General features: G+C 39.9%; 1 protein-coding gene across 15 annotated transcripts in view; it reads left to right on the forward strand.

Annotated features, from left to right (window-relative positions):
• The first annotated feature begins 3,224 nt into the window (after positions 1-3,224).
• The window catches only part of BMPR1B (bone morphogenetic protein receptor type 1B), a 237,409-nt gene continuing 219,200 nt past the window's right edge, over positions 3,225-21,433 (forward strand). For 6 of the 15 annotated variants that reach the window (XM_019614786.3, XM_085222930.1, XM_031553114.2 and 3 more), the window contains exon 1: positions 3,483-3,626. The gene's annotated coding sequence lies outside the window, so the exon portion shown is untranslated. Of the gene's footprint in view, positions 3,243-3,482; positions 3,627-3,716; positions 4,018-4,069; positions 4,172-21,433 lie in introns of those variants that run through there. The other 9 variants (XM_085222926.1, XM_085222932.1, XM_085222937.1 and 6 more) reach the window with 5 other exon arrangements.

Here is a 21,433-nt window from a genome sequence, read left to right on the forward strand (position 1 = left end):
TAGAGCCTTTTATGTTCTTTCCAGTTCTCCAACCTTCTCACAATTACCATTTCACATGGGAAGCATGTACTCTTTCTTCCTGCTCCTCTCCTTTTATTGAGACGAGTTTTCAGTGTTTTACTCCAGTTGTAATATGTATGCGTATGTACACTTATGTACTTGATTCAGATGGCAGAGGGAGGTAACAAGAAGCACATTTGAGTCTGAGTTTGTAGAGTCTGCACAGCAAACATAAAATAAGATTGTGCTGTATATATAGAAGCACAATTTGAGTCCAGAGATTATATGTGGATCTTCTCTTTAACGTGTTTTACTTATAGTATGCTTATTAAAAAAAGAAAATTGCACAAACGATCAGTATACCTGACAAATCAAATTCCTGAAAAAATAAATATGGTAATTATCTTTTTCTTTAGCTGGCTGATGGAGTATTTAGTTGTTTGACTATCAAAATTTAAGAGGCGATTAGAAAATCACAGCATTACACTACAAACACTATACCTCCAGCGAACCTGCAGTAGTGAGCTATCAGCTATAATCTATGTGTAAACAAAAACAAATGAAATTTGGTATTTGGAAACGTAATAACCTTACAGAACTATAAGAAAGCTATGAAATATTGTATGCTCCTGTATGCACTATGAGGAGCAAAATCTACTTAATCTGGCATCATAACACTTTCTTCCTGTGTTGCTGAAACCTGCAACTTTGGTAGGACAGAAAAAAAACAATGTTAATCAGTTGTATGTGTTTTTTTTCCCTTTGTGGAATACATAGGGCCACTGAATGACAAATAGATTTTTTTCTTTACTATGTAGTTCCTTCTAAGACAGAGAGAACGCTACTGTTTGGGGAACGGTAGACCATTAGCTTATAGAACAGGAAGGACTGTGTTGTCTTGTCTAAACATAGACATAAGGTGAAGAGATCACACAATATTTGTTTTTCCACTGGATGGTTTATTTGCATATGTTTAGTGGGAGTTCTTCTCTGCTGAAAAAATACAGCATCTGAGGGAAGTGCAGAGGAATGGTGTAGTGCTCAGTGCTTTGAGGTCAGGAAGGTGAAAGCATGCTGAAAACTTTGCCAGGAGGCTTGAGCATTTTTGTGGTTTCATCTGTTTACCTTAGCTATGATAGAAGACTTAGGCAATTATCAGGCAGATTCAATCTGTGTCTTGTTCAGAAATACTACCACCTTCCTCCCAGTATCATCACTGGGAACTCAGTATTTTAAGTTTTTTTCTCATTTAAGTGTTGTTTTTACGAGGTCTAATATAATTAGGAGATAAAGAATGGTGGCTGAAGTGATCCATTTAGAAAAGATTAGTAGGAGGTTGTGAAGGGGAAGCTCTTGCTTTCATTAGAGCTCAGCCTAGGACTGAATAGCTTCTGTGGTTGCTGATTCACAGCAGCTCTAAAGGGCATGCCTCTCTGAAGAGTTGCTGTATATTTTCAAGGAAATTGGTAAACAACTCTTGCTTCGTTTTGGCTGCGTGCTGGCATTGTAGCAGTATAGCACAAGTCCTTGACTCTCATACTCAAGATATCTAATTATTTTTGTGCTTCAAAGACAAATACACACTTTTCAGCCTCTCAGTTCTTCAGCGTGAAGCAACGGTGTTCCTAACACCTCTTGTCTCGTTGCCAACTATTTAATTTTACAACAACTTTTCAATTCTGTTCCATACTCCTTCCTATTTATTTTTGTCTCCTCTCCCTCCTCTTCCCTTTCACCCCTCTCTTTTTTACTTCTTGAGGTGTTTTTTTTTTTTTCTCCTCACCACCTCAGTGAGTTCTGTTTCTAGGTTTCCCTTGCCAGGGCAGCATGGGGTAGTTATTCAGCTGCTTTCTAGCAAAGCAAGTACATCTATTTGTCTCTGTCTTCCTGCAGCAGGCAAACAGAAGAGAAAAACCAATTAAAAAGTGAAGTGTATTTTCTGAGAGAGAAACGTGGGGCTCACAATAGGCAATATACCTGTGTTATAATGAGCTGTGGCTAGGATACAGGCCAGAAAAGTGTGGAACATGAAGTACACAATGATCACTTGCATGCACAGATTTCACTAAATAGCTGTTCAGAAATCTCACTGGAGCAAGCTTTGTCCTCAGTTTTTCAGTGTTTTCACATCTTTTCTCAACTGGTAGTAAGCCTTTCTCAAAGTATTTCATCACTCCTGGCTTTGGTTTTGACTGAGGTGCATGAAAATAATAATGATAATAAAAAAGTCAACGCTGTTAGCTCTTTCCAGCACTGAAGTCTGGGTCTAAGAACAGGGAGAGGTGTGCTGAAAGCAGCTCCCCTCCCTCCTTGATGCTAGTTTGCTCATTCTTCTATATATAGCTGCCCCAAAACATTTACACCATCTTCTCTGTCTTCTGCAAGTGGAGTGCTCTCAGCCAAAGGAGGATGGATTGTTGGTGTGGATATGAATGTATTAATTCTCACGGAAAGTTAGGCAGACTGCTAACTCTGCCAAGCGTGGGAAATAGAAGCTACCCGTGAGGCTGGGGTAATGCGTGCCCATGTTATCAGAGAGAGCAGCCCAGGAGAGCTGCTGCCTGACTTGGCTGGTGCTGAGAACTTGGTGCTCAGGCTGCAGTATTTGACCCAGTTGTGGTCTGGCCCTGGCACACAGAGTGCTGGTGGGATGCTTTTTTTATCTCACTGCTTGCACTGTGTGCTGAGGCTGCTTCAGAGCTTGCTTCAGTGTGCTCCTGGTGCACACTAAAACAGCACTGTAGTCAAGCCTCAAGTATTCCCATTTTGAGCTCACCTTTTTCTCGGAGCTCAAACTTCATCATGTGTTATGACAGATGTAACTGCGGTTTCAAGCTTTTACTATAATAACCAGGACTGCTGATCACTTATTTTCTCATCAATCCCAGCAAAGCAGCAATAACATGATACTGAGCACCCAGGGCTGAATGTTCAGTTGTGCTTGTGAGTGCTGACTGCTGGTGAGGTGTGGTGTGAGCTACAGCAGGAATACCTATAGAGAGGACCGTGGTGCAGCCTACATTTTGCAGCAGACTGATGCTATAAATGCTCCACAACGTAGAGAACGGTTTGGGTTGGAAGTTGACTTAAAGACCATCTGTGGGTGGGGATACCTCCCACCAGATCAGGCTGCTCAAGGGCCCTGGCTACCACCTCCAAGGACAGGGTAGCCACTGCTTCTCTGGGCAACCTGTTCCAGCATCTCACCACCCTCACAGCGAAGAGTTCCTCCCGTATATGAGGTAAACCTGCCCCCTTTCAGTTTGAAGCCGTTCCCCCAGTCCTGTCACTACGCTCTCCGATTAGGGGTCCCTTCCCATCTCTCCGCAGGCCCCTTTAGGTGCCGGGGGCCGTCAGCTGGCCCTTTGGGTGCTGACGACGGCCGCGCGGCCGCCCCTCGTTCCGGGGGTGCAGCCCCCACGGTGCGGGCCCCAGGGCGGCGGCGGGGCGCAGCGGCTCCGCGCCGGCTGCCCGCGGGGGGGCGGCGGCCGCTTTCGGCGGCGGAGCGCGGGGCTGAGCGAGCACTAGTGGGAGCTGGAGAGGGCAAGAGGAGGGGAACAACGAAAAAAATCCCCGACCCAAGTAGAGCGGCCGCGGTGCAGCGGGTGAGGCGGCGCCGACGAGAGGTAAGGACGACGTTAAAGGGGCGGCTGCCCTGCAGTCCCGGGGCTGCTCGGGCTGCTCCTTGCCGCAGGCCGGCGGTGCAGGGAGCCTCCAGCGCTCCCCGAACGCTGATCTGTGTGGTTTTGTAACTTGGGGTTGGTGGAGAACGGGGCCAATCGGTGGGAAAGGACGCGGCGGTGCGGGCTGGTGGCTCGGGGCAGCTGCGGAGCTCCGACACGTGTGGCAGAGCGGCGTGAGCGCCGGCGTGCCCTTCGGATCGGATCACTCGGTAACTTCGGGCTCACTTTGAGGCCGCCCGATGGATGCAGATTAAAGGAAGCCTGGCCGATAAGGAGGCCGTGGGGGGGCACAAATCCCGAGGTCTGTCCCGCATCGTGACAGCGCGACGCCGGGGTAAGGACAGGGCAGGAGTGTAGGGATAACGCCCCGGAACACGCTCAGCGTGCAGCCACTCATCTGCAGCTCGGCTCAGTCCGGGAGCGGGTGTCTTTGCAGCCCACATCGATTTTCCCTTTCCACGGACCGCTTGGATGGCCCCTGACCCTGGGTAAACTTTCTGCATTCACACCGTGGCAAGGATGTTTGTGCTTTAACTGCGCGGTGTCAAAACCCACATCTCTGTTCGGTAGCGTTGGTGGTGAAGGGTTGGTCCTTTTTCCTTCTTGTGCCACTCACGTTCGTATAAACACACCGTTTTTCCTCTCCTCCTTTTCATCCTGGAAAGCTCTCTCTTGCTTCGTTTAAAGCTAATCTTATGGGAAGTTGATATTGCCACGTGTTTGGTTTTGAGAGTGGATCATTTAGAATCCTGATGTTAAGAGTCAGGGCACTGAGAGGTGGGATTGCCCACAGAGGTGGCTCACCTTTGTCAGAATCTGTGCGGACTCCCACTCCCTCCTCTTGGCATGGACTGTATATGCAGGGGTGGATTCCTTTCAAAGTTGCTTTAAAAGCAACTGAAAAATCAAAGCAGCATTTTAACATTAGAGTGACATGATGAATTCATAACAAACTGAAAATCCTCTGGTTAATGTGTTGAAACTTTGTTATGAAACAGTTTTGCAGTTGTTTCAAAACAAGGAATCCGCCACAATAAATATCATGGAAAGGCCATGAGTGCCTTCCCACAGCCTGCTGCCCAGCCTGGCTTCAGCAAACTACTCTTTATTTACAGTTGTGGAGCTGGGGACTTTGGGATGGTTGTGTCTGCATATCCTATTCTCTGTGTGCATCCCTGAGCTGATACTGTGTGGGTCAGTGTACCAAATGCCACAGCTTCAAGATAGCACTTCAATACACAATGAATTTTAAGGACTTGAGCAAGTCCATTTGAATTGTTGTGCTTGTGTTATTGAAATGATGCGTGTGCAGGATGCTTTGCTTTATGGAGCTCTTTGCAGCATCAAGCCCTCAGGTCTTAAAAATCCTTTTAAAGGGATTTGGTTGGTAATAATGTAAACTGAAAGATTTGCAAAGGCTGTTCCCAGAGTCTCGTCTTTCCTGCCTGTTTCTGTCATTCTTCCCTGTATATTGTTTTTTAGAAAACAAGAGTTTCGATATGTAAGACATAATATCTGTTGCCAGGTGCAAGGAAACAATGGGACAGAGCCTGATGCTCAGGTGGGAAATGATGTTACTACTCCCAAGAAATGATAATAATTTTTTTTTTTTTTTTAATGAATGCTTATGAGCTGTTCTGTTTCTTAACTACTTACTAAAAAGCACTTACGTAGTGAGTAAATCCTGTGGGGAAGGGGAGCTTTGTACTGCCTTACCTACACAGTATCTGAGGCAATGAGCTGTGAGTGAGGGCTGTCTGTGTCTCACAGACACCGTGTAGGCCATAACCTTTGGACTGAATATGGAATAAACCAGAAAAGTCACCCTAAAACTTGTGACAGGTATTTTCTCCCGCCAATAGGGTAGTTGCAAGGGTAGAATAATGCATAGATAAACACATGTTGTCATTACTCTACTGAAGAAATTGGTTAGGTTTTATGGAGACATCAGCATTCAAATCATTCATCCCAAAATGACATAGATCACCTTATTGTAAATAGTGTAAATATTTAGCAGAACTAAATGAAGTAGTGGTACTTAATACAGCAGATTATAAAATATATTTTACAGACTCATTTAGATTTTATGTTTGTTTTATTTTTAATATATGAACTACTATTTTTATACTCTCTTGAAAAAACTGGAGATGTTGCTGCTGATAGGCCAAAGTAGGAGGAAAATGATTAGAAAACATTCTTGAACTGAGGTTTGCACATGCCAAATGGGTCTCTTCATTAATTCCTGCAGCAGTGTGTGTTTCAGACTGAGTTTGCTTTTGATAAGTACTTCACTCTTTGTATTCTGTGTCTGGTGGAGTTAGCAAAAATGTAATGAGGACTATGTGATAAGGTTTCCAAAAAGTCAACAAATTGTAACATAATGATGATATCTGAAAATTTTTATCAGTGATCTTGTTCTTTTGAGTGTATGAAAGGAGAAAGATTTCTCTATTACAGCTTCTGTAAGGGTTGGACTTTTTGTAATAAGGAAGTGATTTTTAGGTAACCTTAATACTCTATAATGTTTGATTACATTATACTGTGTTTGTCATGCGTTACATTTACATTATTGAGTTTACTTTTCTCTGCTTACAATGTCAGCATCTCATCAAGCTGTAAAGAAATTCCTGTGTGATCAGTTATTCTTTATGATCAGTTCAAGCCATGTTGTGTGTGCACAAGCAGCTGTGCGTGCTCACACCAACAGCATACACACAGAGGTGCCTGGCTGTGTCTCTGCTATTCAGGCAATATGTTTCAATTCCTCCCACCCACAGAATGCATTGTAGGGTTTTGATAGAAAGCAAGACTGAGGAAGTCTATGTTCTTATGCATTGCATCTCCAGACTGATTCTTTGATAGGAGAGCAATAAGTTCCTGCTCCAGCTTCTCTCCTCATGGAGCTGTGCTTTCAGTCCAGCTGCCTGCTTTTCTGCCTCTTGTCAGAGTGAATATCTCTGAGAGCTCTAAACCTTTGTCAGATTTGGTTATAATTGGCCAATAGCCTCAAAACTTGTAAGAGTGGGTCTCGCAGGCATGTTTATCCACAGATAAGCAAGTCTAAACATTTCCTTGGGAAAGCAGGCAGAAAGTTATTTTCTATCTGAGCCGTGTGTAGAGCAAGCCCTCATCTAGAGGGGAAACGGCCAGCAGGATGGGTGTGTTCATGAGAGCCTAAATGACCATTTGGCCCCCTATATTCATAGTCATCTGTTGTGGCTTATAGAACTGCAGATATGAGTCCACAGAGTTTGAGGAGATGTGTGCAAACCACTGAATGCAACGAGGGGAAAAGCCTGGAGTAGTGTTTTCCGTGCAGGGAAGAATGTCCCTGAAGATAAGTTCTCTGTTTAAAGCTTCCATAAAGTTGTATTTCAAGATTCATATAAGAGTATATGAACTGTAGTATGCGATGACTTGAACATACACTGATCTTTAGAAGTTTTTTTTCCACAGAAATTGATTTATTACATGTTAAAAATTAATCCAGTGTTAGTGTCAAAATATATTGCTAGGAATCTCTACATTTTACATTATTAAGCCAAAGACTGTAGTTTCTCATATGAGCATGAATAAAGGCACATACTTGAAATGCACGTTCTCTAAAATTACCTCATTTTATAGCACGATGTAACTGTTCCCACCTGAAAAAGAAGCAAAATTTGGTTGGAATTCAGAAAGATTTCTCCTGTAAAGCCTAAGATCCAGAATGGCTTGTTTATATGATTAGCCACTTAAAAGGAAAGTATTTAAAATGTTAAGTTATCCAAGACTTATTCCCTGAAGCTACAAACATATTTGCTCATGCATAACTTCACTGAAGAATCCTTAAGAGAACAAAATTATGTACTTGCGTGTTTGTAGAATCGAGACCTTAATTAGCTCTGGGTTAATTTCCCTTTTTCCTAATTAAGAACACAGAGGTCAATTAAGGATTGGGTGAGTCTTGAATTCCTTCATGGCTATCTTCCTTATCAGAAATAGGTATTCTGATATATATTTCATTATAATCTCTGACCTTTTCTCCAACTTACTTTCTTTTATTCTTACCAGTTTGGAACAAGGAAGTAGTTGCATTTAAAATAGACTCTGTAAAGGTGAACTGTTGAAGTACACATTATTTTTTTGGGGGGAAATACCATGGGCAAAATAACAGATTGATTCACACTGGACTGGTAATGTGTATTTGAGCAGGGATTTGCTGAGTTTCTTATCTGTCTTAAATATGTGAATACAGCTTGATTTGTAAACTGAGTCAAATATAATTTGAATCGTCATGTGTCTGCAGTTTTCTCTTTTCTTCATCAGAAGTGATGATGAACACAAATATGCATGTAAAGTGTAGTGCATAGGGTACAGGAATAGTTACAGTCTGAATCTTCACTAGTCATATTTGATTCAGTTCCTGATGATTGTAGGCTCTGTATGTACATAAGAAGATTTGGACAGAGCAAACAAATTCTTGCTTCTGTGCCAGCTGTATTGCAAAATCAGGACAGCATAATGGAGATAAAGCTAATTTGCTATTTGCATTTGCTACTGAAGTTGGAGAAACAGTTTTTTTCCTATCAGGGAATTTCTCTCCAGGCATAACTATCCGGTAGAGTTTGTTAAAATGAATATAGTAAGACTTTTGTAGCCTGGAGAAATACAATTAATTTCATACAAGCATCATAGACTTGCTTTATTAATAGGCAGGTCTTGTAGGGTCTTGTCCTGGAGAATCGAATTGGAGAAACCTTTCAAACTGAGCTGGGTCCTGATGCTTCAAGGAGATGGCACTTCCATATGGCTCTGCATCTCAGTTTGTCAGGTGGGATGCAGGCACAATTTCTCCTGAAGGTGTTCAGAGATCCTGAGTCAAGAAAGAGGTCAATTCCAAGCTACTACTTTAATGGACAGAGTGAAACTTCTGTTGCTCAGAGGACTGCATCAGTACAGGTTAGCAGATGGCCTGCTGGAGATGACCTCTGCAGGGAAGAATCTGGGGGTCCTGGTGGACAGCAGGTTGGCCATGAGCCAGCAGTGTGCCCTGGTGGCCAAGAAGGCCAGTGCTATCCTGGGATGCATTAACAAGAGTGTGGCCCGCAGGTAGAGAGCTGTGATCTTCCCCCTCTACTCTGCCCTGATTAGACCACATCTGGAGTACTGTGTCCAGTTCTGGGCTCCCCACTCTGCTAGAAGGAGACCAGTGAAGGGCCACAAAGATGATGAAGGGCCTGGAGCATCTCTCCTATGAGGAAAGGCCAAGTAACCTGGGTCTGTTCAGCGTGGGGGAAAGAATATGAGAGGGGATCTGATTAATGTTTATAAACATCTAAAGTGAACTGTGAGGCAAATGGATGAGGCCAGGCTCTTCTTGGTGATGTGTAGTGACAGGACATGGAATAATGGCCTAAAAGTTGAACATAGGAAGTTCTATACTAACATGTGGAAGAACTTCTTTACAGAAAGGATGACAGAGCACGGGAAGATGTTGCCCAGAGATGTTGTGGAGTCTCTTTCTATGGAGATATTCAAGACTCACCTGGATGCCTCCCTGTTTAATCTATTTAAGGGTGCCTGCTATGGCAGGGGGGTTGAACTTGATGACCTCTTGAGGTCACTTCCAACCCCTGTAGTTCCGTGATTCTGTGACTGCTTTATACTTTCGTATTTAAAAATACTGATAATGTATTTTTCCTTTTTTTCACAAGCATTCCTAAGCAGCTGCTCAGGGCTGCTACATCCAACACCTTGCAAATGTTATGAATGTAAAGTTTTGAATCCGCATTGTATTTTGGATTTCAAATATAAATATCATTTCTGTCTGGGAGATGATAAGAAATGCATTAACTTAGGATTGCCAATGTGTTTTTTATGCTCAAACTTCTGTCTGCCTCAGTCTGTGGTTTTCACAGGACACCCATCACTGTCACATGAAGTGAGCTTCTTATGGCAGGAAACATTTCTCCCACAGTATTAAACTCCTTTTCCAAGTTTACTTTGGCACATATGTAATTGCATTACTTTAGATAAAAGGAAAAACATTTTCCTCTAGAAATTTGGAATTAATTGGAATTGGATGGTAAATCCTCCGGATTTATTAAGGGTTAAATCTTTATAAATAGGACATGTAAGCTATGCTTACCAGCATTACATGAGAAGCAGTGACATCGCATAAATGCATGCCTGTATTTTATGGAAGGAACAGGATATTTTTTTCCTGACAGCTGCTGCAGCAGCAGCAGATTCATATTTCTGCATTTAGAGAGAAGAGTGAGTACACTTCTAACTTGAATCTAAATAATTTTTCTCTGATATTCTTCTATTGCAACAGGTTAGGCTTCTCTATTTCCCTCTACAAATAAGTCAGGGGATTACAGAGTGTTGTTTGTCTGTTTAGTGTAATAGGGATGCTACTGAGTGAGGACCTGCAGAAATCACTCATTACTTCAATTAAAATTAAAGAACATAAAAATAACCTTTAACTTTTTTGCTCTGAAATCTATTGATAAGGAGTCATCAAGCTTTTCTGTAACTGTATCATGGAATTTTTCAGGACTGTTTCATTTTGTGTGAAGTTTGCTTTCTTGACAAGAACTGGCATGTGATCTGTATTACATGCGAGCTATGATTTGAACTAGTAGTTTTCTTATTGCTTGCATTTCTTTTAAGGTTTTGTGGAAGTCATTGATTATTTGAGAATCACGGCTTTCTTTTGAAAAACAGAAGCAAAGTGATAAAAAGAAGAAGAGTTTCTAGTCCTCATACTTGTAAACTGCATTCTTATTTTTGAGGCTTGGATCTTTGATTGTTCGACTCACATGTGTAATGCCATTAGATATACTTAATTTGTGCATAAATGTTTTGTTAGCTTTCTGCAAAAGTGTAGATTTTATATTTCATGCAGAACTGAGTTTTTCATTTTCACCTTGCCAGTGTAGGCAACATGACTTGGAATGGTGTGAAGAAATGAGAGCTAGTCCAAAGGGTTTGATCTATTTTTATACTGCCCTTCTGCTCTCAAATGTTGCCCATATATTTGAAATTATTAATGTCAATGGCATTTCTTTAAGGAGCATTTCAGTTATTTCTACAAACCATTATTGGCATTTCTTTTACCTTGCTGCAAATTTAATAAAAATTCAAACTGATTGGCTGACTTTTGTAAATGGATATATTCTTATGGGTGTAGTGATTGATACTAAATCTTTTCAAAAGTCTGTGAGCCCTTTTTATGCAAGTAGGAGTTGTCTTACTTGTATTGAAAAATCTTTTAAAATGTGTTTTTACATGCTAGTCATATTGAAATACTGGCCTTGGCTTAAAGTAAGAAGTGAACTGCAAATAGTCCAGTTGACTAAAAGCCATATTCTGATGGTAGTTTATGATTTGAGGGCCGAGTTAAACGTTCAGAAGTGGTTTCTCATAAAACTAAGGACCTAAGTGAGCAATCATTTTGGGAACTGTTGGAGCATTTGAGGAGCTGCTATGACTGGCTCGTTTTGGTTTTTTTTTTTTTTTTTTTTGGTTGTTGTTGTTTTGTTTTGTTTTGTTTTCTGAATTTCTATCATTCCTAGTGGTGTTCTGACAGAACTCCATATGATATCCTCAAGCTATCCTCAAGCAGAGTGATGCAACTGGGTGAAGTCTGAGTTGTCCCAATTGATTCAGGAAGAAATGAACTGTTGAAAATGACAAGCTTTCTCAAACTGCACTCTTCTCTGTGACTCCAAAATAAGCAATACTCTCAAACAATACTTCATATGTGTTCAAGAGTAGGGAAGGAAAGTGCTTGAATATTTTGTGTGCAACTAATTTCCTACACTGTGTGTGTATGCATGTATATATACATATGCTATAAATTGAAAATAATAGAAGAAAGTCCCCAGGAGGTAGAGTAGAGAGGTCCAAACACAGCGATACCAACAGGAGTCCTGCAAAATTATTGCATTTGGCTTTGGTCTTATGAATAGACTAACTGATAGTGGTGGTGTAACAGAGTTTAACTTGTGATGAGTACATAGTGCTGGTGGTAGGTGCTCAGATCCTGCTGGACTGAAGTGTAGCATTGCTTTTTCAGTAGAATGAAACAAATCTTGCACATTGTGTGAAGGCTCAGCCATGATTCTGTGAGGCACTGGCAAAGGAAAGTGCTGCCATCCCAAGTTGGAAGAGAAAAAGCAAATTGAAGAGTTTGCAGAGGGAAGTCAGGACTGTTACTACTTCGTTTTTTCGAGGTTCGCTAAGGACAGGAAGGATGGGTTACTGGAAGCAGCAGCTGTATGTATGTGGTTATAGATTTGAAAGTAATGGTTATAGATTTGAAAGGCTTGTAACAAAGTATTCATCTTTTCATCCAGACTTCGTTGTTGACCCTTTCTTGAAGTCTGCACTTTATGTAGATGTGACGGCTATAATGAAGACATCTTGTAATGAACAGCATGATTTTTTTTTTTTTCTTATTTAGGTTGTTTCTCTTAAACCGGCATAGACTGAAATAGTAAAAACATACTTCAGTCTAGAGGAAAAACTCTTCCCTTTCAATGGAGTTGTGAACTGGACAGTCTTTTAAGTCATTTGGAGATTGGCTGACTTATTTCTAAGCATGCACATGCATATTTTGTACTTGCTACCTTCGAGAAGTATGAGTATTCAGCACCTCTAAAGATGAAATGTACTATCTTTCTTATTTCACTTGTGTACTGCAAGTTAACATGCAGATTTGTCAGCCCTTTGTACTATCCCGGGTGATGATGTGTGGTTTTTTTTTTGTTTTTTTTTTTTTGGAGAAAACATGCTAACTTACAGGTGATTTTCTCAGTGTAATAGGTGTTGGTCCAGTTGCATCTTCCTCTAGATGCAAAAAATGCAAGTGAGTTGAACAGTGTAATTAATTTCCTCTTTCCTCTTTGTGGAGATGAAATCATTGCAAAACAGTTGCTAGCAGCTTGAAACTACATCTTAAAGTCCTTGAACTCTTTAAGCCATATCTTCAAATAAGGGAGATGCGGGGGTGATACATGAATTTCAAAAGCTGTGGGAAACTTTTAGCACAGAACAACCTTTTCTAAATCATGTCTTTCTCTGAAGTGTATGAGATGAGGGGTACAACCACAGGCTGCAATCTTGCAAATGACTGTTTGTGAAAGAGGGCAACTGGGGTGACTTTCATCCCACTGTGAGGCATTGCCAAGCACATCACATAGATCTATGTGATAATCTTTGCTGAATGAGGAAGGAAGGCTTATGATTGTGATGGTGATACCACGTATTTTGGGGTGGCATTGGGAAACGCAGTCATGGGCTGTGGCGCAAGGGATATGTGAAGTCATTAATTTCATGGATTTGTTGCATTTTTTTTTCCTACAGCCTTTTGGCCCACACACGACTTTTGGCCGCGGATGCTGCTTTTTCCAGATGGCCTATTGCATGAATATAATGTAGGAGGCTTTCTGAGCCTGCTAGTGTAGTAAACCATTCTGCACATATTCCTAAATTCCCTTAGCATGTTTCAAAGAAACTGGGAATGAGTCTGTAAACTTAAGATGTCTTTGCCCCTCTTTGTCCTCTGGTACAGCAGAATTGTAGCTCTGGAAGAAGCTATGGCTGAACAAGGAGGGCAATTAATGCAGTTTGCCTCCTCTCTTTCTAAAGCAGAAAAACAGGTTAGTATAGAAACAGAAGAGCTGCTAAATGTGTTGTTTTTTTTAACTGCAAAACAGGAGCAGTATCTGCTTTAGAGAGGCCTTGACATTTTGTTAATCCATACTGTCCAAGATTTAGTTTGAAATGAGATAAATAACTGGTTTTGCAGTTAAAAACTGGCACTAATGACTTTTAAAGACAGTTCCTCCTCTAATTATCTGACTTCTGTAATGTCATTAACCTATCAGCTGTGGTGCATTTTAAGTCAAAGGTTTCTATTACTATAAGTATGTATAATTTAGGAGGTGCAAGCATATTTTTGTATTTTGTTAAGACCAATATAAGTACAATGTGATCTGCGCTGTTGCGTATACTTTTAAGTTAGCTGTCCACATTTAAATCCAGTCATTTATTTATATTTCTTCCATAAGACTCAGAAAGAGAAAATGTTGAAAGGAAATGCTTTTTGAGACACTTGTATATCTGGGTTAAATATTTCTCCGTGGCATTTGTTATGTTAATGCTCCCCGAATGCAATTGCATTAGCTGTTGAAAGGAACAAATGAAATAACCAACCAAACAAACCAGACCAAAATAAATGGAAGTATTGAAAAGTACCTTTTGAAAGTGTAATTAAAATATCTTTTAAAATGTGTTGCAAATGACAACTCCTTAATTCATTACCGAGAATAAAATAAACTCCGTAATATGAATGGAATAAAGAATTGATGGATGTGGTTCTGTTAATTTGGTGCAGTATTTGAGCAAAGCTTCCATTTAAGCCTTACCTTCTTCCTGCACTCTTTCAGTTCTCTTTCAGCCACTAACCTCTTCTGTCCACTGAAATCTATTTTTTTCTATTGGCATAGAAGAACCAACAGTGACATTCTCTTGAGATCATTATTTAAGGGAGGGGGAGGGAAGTGTATGCAAAACAATGTGTTCATTTTCTTCATGAGAGGTAGAGAGAAATCCTTTTTATCCTCTGTGGCATAGAGAACCATCATGTGCTTCATTTCTATAGTTTTCTTTTTTTGATCTAGCTTTTGAAGTATTCCCTCTTCTTTGGAAAATAATGCTTGGGCTGAATCCTCAATTGCAACTCAGAGTTCTTTTAGTACAATTCCAGTAAACATAGATTCTATGACTTGCTATATTTTGCAATGCTACTACAGTGAAGCGCTCCCACATAAACCTTCTTCATTCTTTGAGCAGCATCATTCCATGTGTCCAGTTAATAGATATCCTGAAGATGGTTTTCTTGGGTCTTATGCCCTGCCTTATCTTTAAAGCTGCAGTGTTTGTTTTCTGTAGGGATCCATCTGATACTGTAATTGTCCTGGAAATTGGGCCTCATACTAGTGAAAATGCAAACAATGTTGGGATCTGTTTTGAGAGCATCTCAATAAATTCCTGTCTACCTTGAGTACTGAAGTACTGATTTATTATTATTATTTTTTTTAATGTTCCTTTTCCTTCATGTTTGAGATGTAAAATTTCTTTTAAACAGCTGGTCATTACATTTATTGGAGGAAGAACTTTTCTTGAAATAGTACCTCTTAAAACCATTTTCAGTAGATGGTCACCAAGATCTGCAAGGGCCAGCTGATGGGACAGTGAGGTCTGGCCTTCAGGGCAGAAAGAATTTATTTTTCTCTCCTCTTCACTGAATTTTATGGTATTTGGGTCTTTGAATATTCATCCCTGTCTTTTAAGTTTATTTCATGTGGGCTATATGGTTTGGCACTCAACGGAGGAGAAGCCCAGAAGATATAGTAAATGACAAAGATGGGGATTATTGTAAGCCTCATCTTAGGAAGGTAGGCTATGAAATGAAGTGTGTGCACATAGTTTGCTTGAAAAATATCTCAAGGTTTTTTCCCAAAAAACTTACCTTACCCTTCTGATGTATCTTTGTAAATGTGAAAATGTCTTTTTGCCTTGTCAGAATTTGGAGTCTGTACAGGTAAGCTTGTGAGGTGTGATCATGAATCAACATGGACTTGAAGGTGAGGGAAATGGTGTGAGACTGAACAGTTGAGTCTGTGTTCACACGAAAATAAGCAGAATAAGCATTTGGCTCTGTTTATCCAGATTTAAGGTCTAGTCTTAAAAATTCAGTGTCAAGGTTGCCCTTGTAATTTCAGCCAGATAAGTAGATGCTTGATGCAGTGGAATTGTAGACACTGCACACATGATTTACAAGGAAAGAATGACAATGGATGATATGAAAGGTCTGAAACTGAAGCAACAGCTGACTTTGTTCAGTTCGAAATGACCCTGCCAAAATAGGCAAATGATATCACAGGCTGGAAGGTCATTCCTTCTTAGCCAACTTTTAAAATATGTTAATATCTAGAAAATATGCTTTGAAACTCCATTGATGATGAATAAACCACTTGTGAGAAATGAGCATCCTTAGCTGATCAGAAATATTCAAAACTTCTGAATAACGTTATGTTAAGCGATATAGTCGTGTCCTGCACTGTGCTACTGGCAGGTACATACCCATAGTGTATTTTCCAGTGTCCTATTCCACTTGACTGAAAAATCTGAAATTACAGAAATTATACAACTTCTCTTAATTATTTTTATAGACCTTGAGAGAGAGCTGTGTCATTTGTCTTATTTATTTTTCCCTAATGAGACTTTTCTGGTTATAATTCTTTTGCCATCAGCCTTGAAAATAAATCTCAATAAATAGGAACAGCAATATAGGAAGTGAATTTTCTTTTTTATGGTGTGCAAATAACTTGTAGCTTTGGATAGGTTACTCTGTGTATTCTCCCATTTCAAAAGACAAACTGTGAGTCTGATCAAATCTAGAGGCACTTCCTATTTATGACCAAGAAATTTTTAGGGTGGATTCTCTTTCCTTCTGTCACCTTCCCATGGGTGAAAAGGAACTTTTGTTTAATCACATGGAGGCCCACTTTTACAAACTTCGGTCCATTTTTTCATGTTGTGTCCTAAATCCACTTCAGAGATAGAGGTGGAGACACTGCAATAACCCAGCTCGCAAGAGGCGTCACTTAGTACTGGGGGAGTAGGATGCTTTCCCTTTTCTATTTTTCTCTGCTTTGACGGAGAATCTGAGGACCAGTTGTGGGATAACAAGACTGTGCTTTAAAAAACCCTCTTTTATCTATTCCCTATAACGTTTACTGTTGTTGCATGCTTTTAATCAATTGACATATGGTGTCACAGTAGTATCTTCATCTTTTGTTCAATATGGTATGTAGTCAACTATTAATCTCCCCTCAGAAATCCTCCTTCACTACTTGGGCAGGTTTTGTTGTTGTTGTTGTTCTTATGCTACGAATTCTCCAAATTTTCTGTTTATCTTTGGTATCAGGAGCCATGCTGGTGCTTCTCAGTGTCAGTCTTGGACTGTGTTGTGGTATTTAACAATCTAGGCCATGTGCAAGTGAAGATCACTAGGAGATGTTTTCCTCCTCGCCACAAAATTCAGCTTGGTTGTACTAAAGTCTACTGACCTTTATTTCCCTAGCTGCAAAGCTTTAGCAGTTTGTGCATTACAGTTAGTAAAAGCACAATTTCCACTCATCAGCTATAAAATAATTTTAATATTCACTAGTTATACTACAGTTCTGAGTTTGTTAGCTGTGAAAATAACATGCACTTTGAACGTAGTCCGTTTTTCATTTCATAATTTTCATGCATTTTGTTAAGTACAATATTGACTAAATTTCTCTCATCCCTCAGGAGAGGTTCGGGATTAGTGAACTGCTTAGAATAAAAAAATAAAGTGCATATTTAAAATAGAGTAATTCCTTTAGCTTTTTTTGTTGTTGTTGTTTTGATATATTGCTTTTCTACTGTACTCATTTAAAAAAAAAAGTCACTTTGAGTGCAGTAATCTATTGAAACTCTTTTTTACTGTGGTGTGTTTGTACTTTGCAGCTGCGAACAGCCACTTGAGTGAGTTCCCTGCACATGTGCAGCAGCTCGCTGGCTGCCTCATGTCCCTCTATAGCTCTTCCATGGGCAAGGTGCCTTTGTGAGGAGCAAATTCTGATTGTCCCTTCTTGCACGTGTAGATTTTAACTCCTACTAAACAAACAACTTTGAGTTCTACACGTCATAATTTTTACTCTGTTTTAGAATAGAAGTTGTATTTATTTTTGTTTCCAGTGCTGTTTTGGCAAAGGAATCTTTTGTGGCTCAGGATTCATGTGGATGGGGATGCTTGTTAGGTATGTGTGTGTAGACTTCCTGTAGGTACTGGCACTTCTTGAGATTATGAATTCTCTCAGGAGAGCTGTGGCCATACGTACAACCTTTAGTTACAGCTGTATGCCGAGTGCATCCCATGTATGCAAAGCACAGTTTTGTCGTATAATTTCAGATATGTCTGCAGATTTGCCTTTTTCTTGATAGTATCCTTTTTATCCAGCTGTTTTGCCTCTGACTTTCTAAAGGTTCAAAAAAAGATGATGGATTATCAACTGGGCTAGCTGTTACAAGATGTTTATTGTGGCTGTGAAAGTATCTTGCACAACTTAAGCATATCCAGAGCAAATTGTATTTCAAACACTGCCTTTGCTCTGGACTCCTGTGGACTCCAACTGTTCCGCTGAACTTTTTCTTTTTTAATCATTTTCCTGGAAGGCAGGGTAGAAGTGTTGAGACTACAGATTCTTTTATCTAGTATAAATTTTCAAAGAGCTTCATTGTTGACTTTTTTTTTTTTTTTTACGTTCCTCAATTTATTCTCTTTTATGCTTACTATGTAACGTACATGGAAATCACTTACTGTAGGATCATACTTAGCAGCTGGTTAAACTCTATGTTTCTTTCAAGGTCTTCTGCAAAACTTCAAAGTTTCAATAGTCTTAAAGCAAAAATAATGCTCAAGTATCAAAGGGAGAAATGGTTGGTGTGCTTGATAAATGTTGGTGCTGTTTTGAGTGCTTCCATGTTGTCCCAAACACAGCTCACTTCTTTAGAACGTGTGCTCATATTTATACTACCTTTCTCTATGATTCTTTATAAAGGATTTTTGTCTGTTTAAGAAAAAAAAATTATCGGTGGATAAGTTTAAAGTTAGGTTTCAAATGTGCTTGACAGGCAAATGTATCTTGATTTTTGCTATTTTTAAAAGTTCATTTATGAACTGCCTTTAATCTACTGAAGGAAATGAAGATGTTTATATTATGTCATTGGGTTCTTATTAGCTGCTTGCTTGTTTTTTAATAGGACCATAATTTCATTTGGCAAGTGAAAGCCTTGTCTTACCACCCCTTTACCTCTGTCTCTGTTTGCAAAGCCGAAGAGGGTCTTTGTTCCCAAAATGTTATATTTAAAAGCAAAACAAGAAACCCCTAGACAAAATAATTTGAGCAGCGCCCCTTCACTAGGTTGGCAGGAAGAGTTCAATACTGTGAGAATAATGTTCCCAGGCCCCAGGGAGTCCTTGGCTTGCTTAGCGTCACCCTCAGCACTGCCTCAGAGCAGCCAGGTTAAAACCAGCTCTGGCCTAAGGGTAGGGGTATGGCTGGGTCACAGCTCTACCAAGGTAGCTTCAGAACACAGTGCAAGAATATTTGGATGAAAATAAAGTAAAATCCCTTGGTTTAAGGGTCACAAAAGACTTACTTTTACTATAATTATTAATACTTTCATTATTTGTTTGTAAGTGGAAAGTTAATGTGGACTTCTTTTGAATTTAGGAGTTATTCCTCCTCTAACAGTTATAGATAAGCTTTTAATTTACTTTGAGGAGCTTACTCTCACACCAGTGAAGGCCTTTACAGTTTCTTGCTTACTAGGTTTTCTAATAGTATGTAGTGACAGGGAATGGTGTATGAGCTTACGCTTTTTATTTACTTCATTCTGTGTCATTGTATTGGTAACTCAAGCACTCTTGAATTTCTGTAGTGGGGAAAAGTCCCTTCTGATATCTCAGAATTATGATAATAATGACATGCTTCACCAAAAAACCTACCCAAAGCAAAGTCCTACTTGTTCAACAACATGTGGATATTTAACATAATCTATACTTCCTGACCCAGGTTAAAACTGTCTTTGTGATTTTTGACTAGTTGTTTGAGAGCTACAAAACTAACATCTTCAGATTTTTGGTTCTAGATGATGGTACTGTTATTTTTCCTACAATGTGCAAAAATTACACTCCCTTCTTTAAAATGTGTTATCATGTAATTTAATCTCCTTTAGTAGCATCAAGCATTCTCATTATCTTGAAAAATGGGGGATCTGACTCTTACATTGAATTCCCTTGGTTGCCAAAGCATATTTTTTTAAATTATTATTTAGGAATGATGTAAGATGCAGAGGTTAAACTGTGCCTTCCACAAGAGTTTATGGACCTCAACATCAAATTAAGCTTAAGTTTCCTTCCACATTTATGAAAAGTTCCACATGGAAGCTTTGCTCCACCAGAAACTACCTAGAGTAAATCCCCTTGTTTTCAGGCTTCTGTTCCAGTCTTTCCCCACCAGTGGATACAGAAGACTTTCTGGGCTGTTTCCCAGTTCTCTGCTTTTTCATCTGTTATATTGTTCCTTTCATCAAAGTAGCAGATTTTTTCCCCTAAATAGTGAAAGCTTTCAGTGTTTTCTATGTGGGAGGATGTTTTCAGATGCTGACCTGTGAAGCCAGGAGGAACTTTTTGTGAACATCATCATCACTGGTTCATACACAGTATTTGGCATTGGTCTTAGGAAAAATGCAGTGTTTATGCTTTCTGCTACTTGTGCATTCCTCCTTTGATATGCTGCTAGACAGCAATTCAATGCCTTCTTTTGCTAAGGTATGTTAGCAAAGATAAGCAAAGCTTGTGTCTCTCTGTGTGTTTTTTATTTTACCTCTTGATTGCTCCTTAGAGAATATAGATGCAGCATAGCATGAAGTGGGGAAGTGAGCAGTAGCACTCTTTCTAGGGTCAGGAATCAAGCAGCTAGTGGACTTGTGCAGAGAAGGGCAAGGAATTGCAAATGATTTGATGAATTTTGAATGTCTGATATCCTCAGTGCAGAGCCAAATTAGATTTGTGGTGTGACAATTTTTTCATCCTTTCCTCTTCCTGCCAAGGTTAATTGGCCTGTGCATGTGTCTGTCCAGAAATTCCAGGAATCAGGATGGGACTCATGTTATGTGGTGTGGCAGTGATTCTCAACCATGGGGGTGGCTGTGGTTAGCTTTCCCAGCTGAATATCACATCCAACTTTCACAGTACCTACTTTTTTCCTCTAGTCAGCTTGAATCAGTATTCTCCTTTTTCCATAGTTAGGAGCACATCTTATCTTCTGATCAATGTTCACTTTGTTGAGATTCAGGGAGATACTAGGCTGGATGCTACTGAGAACAAATCTGCAAGGGCGACTCAGTGTTGTAAAAACTCTCTTCCCCCTGTTGATTTAATATAAGATGCCTTCAGGCATTTAGATGATTTGTATTACCATATACTTGCTCCCCACTGCAATACAGCCATTGGGTCCAGCTTGCACAGTGCACAGGGTCAGATCCATCGCTGTGCCCACCTTCTGAGCGTATCTAAAGTGATTATAAGTCAAACATAGACTAATTATAATGGAGTTACATGATATCTTAGTGTATCTAGAGTACTGTGATGATATTGAACCTCTTAGACAATAGTTTGTGTGATTCTCCTGTTCACATAACACTGCTTTGCAATCTGTTCCTCCTGCTTTGCTGAAGCAGAGGGGATGTCCAGGTGGGCTTATTCCAATAGTAGAGGAGATGTGAGAAACACAGGAATAGAGAGGGGCATGGATCAGTGGTGAAATGTTAATCTGTTATGGGTTTAGAGGTAGCATGCTTCTCCCAAATTGTAAATGTGATATTGTACGCTTTTAGCCAGAAAATTGAGATGCCTGTCACAGAATTGAGAAAAAAGGACCGAGGGAGAAGAGGGCACAAAACATGGCTATAATGGGAGAATCTGATTTTTCTGTTCTCACAATCTGTTTGCATTTTTCCCACCACTTTATTTTTTTTCCACCTTCCTTTTATTACTTTAATATTTTTCCTTCTTAAGATAGCACTTTGAATGTAAATAGAGTTACCACAATACTTTCATTGTGAAGCATCTTCCATCACACTTCCCTGCAGTGAAG

The sequence above is a fragment of the Meleagris gallopavo genome, chromosome 4 (assembly GCF_905368555.1).
Source record: "Meleagris gallopavo chromosome 4, MGAL_WU_HG_1.1, whole genome shotgun sequence".
Lineage (NCBI taxonomy): Eukaryota > Metazoa > Chordata > Aves > Galliformes > Phasianidae > Meleagris > Meleagris gallopavo.